This window comes from Piliocolobus tephrosceles, chromosome 12, assembly GCF_002776525.5.
Source record: "Piliocolobus tephrosceles isolate RC106 chromosome 12, ASM277652v3, whole genome shotgun sequence".
Classification (NCBI taxonomy): domain Eukaryota; kingdom Metazoa; phylum Chordata; class Mammalia; order Primates; family Cercopithecidae; genus Piliocolobus; species Piliocolobus tephrosceles.
Genome location: NC_045445.1, coordinates 33,112,097 through 33,113,100, shown reverse-complemented (window position 1 = coordinate 33,113,100; position 1,004 = coordinate 33,112,097). Strand labels below are relative to the sequence as shown.

The window sequence follows — 1,004 nt, the reverse complement described above, 5'->3', positions numbered from 1 at the left end:
AGTTATCTTCTCTCCCTCACCCCTCATAGGGATTTAATTTAATCCGTAGATCACTTAAGGAGCATTGTCATTTTATGAATGTTATCAGTCTTCCACTTTATGAACAGTAGGTGTCTTTCCATTTGTACAGATGTTCTTTTATTTCTTTTTACTATATTTTGTAATATTCAGTATATAAGTTTTACAATTTCTTTGTTAACATATTCCTAAGTATTTTATTCCTTTTGATGCTATTGTAAATGAAATTGTGTTCTAAATTTTCTTTTCAGATTGTTCTTTTCTAGTATATCAAAATGAAATTTACTATTTTGCTTTTGTATTCTGAAATTTTGGTAAACTCGTGTGTGTATGTATGTGTATATTTTCATGAGTTTTCTGGTAAAAACCTGAAAACCAGCTAGACAAATTCTAAAAGAGTTGTAACATGTACTTGTATATTATTAATTCTAATAGCTTCCTTGTGAATTCCTAGGATTTTCCTGATAAAAGGTTATATCATGCACAGATACAGATAGTTTTATTTCTTCCTTTCTAATTTCTATACCCATTTTTTAATTTAATTTTATTTTTTTTGTTTTCAATACCATTCTTTATTTTCTTTCCAACAATTTTTGTTTGTTTGTTTGTTTTTGTTTTTGAGACAGAGAGTTGCTCTGTCGCCAGGCTGGAGTGCAGTGGCACAATCTCATCTTGGCTTACTGCAACTTCCACCTCCCAGGTTTAAGCAATTCTCCTGCCTCAGCCTTCCAAGTAGCTGGAACTACAGGCATGCACCTCAACACCCAGCTAATTTTCGTATTTTTAGTAGAAACGGGGTTTCACCATGTTGGCTAGGATGGTCTCGATCTCTTGGCCTTGTGATCCACCCGCCTTGGCCTCCCAAAGTGCTGGGATTACAGGTGTGAGCTACCATACCCGACCCTCCAACTCTTATTTTACTTCCAGGGAGTACATGTGCAGGTTTGTTACATGGGTAAATTACATGTCATGGGGTTAGCTATACA

General features: G+C 34.8%; 1 non-coding gene across 1 annotated transcript; it reads right to left on the bottom strand.

The window, feature by feature from the left end:
* Positions 1–366: 366 nt before the first annotated feature.
* Positions 367–428, bottom strand: LOC111535966. Its single transcript, XR_002729615.1, has one exon. It is a non-coding gene; the product is annotated as a U7 small nuclear RNA (small nuclear RNA).
* Positions 429–1,004: the final 576 nt, after the last annotated feature.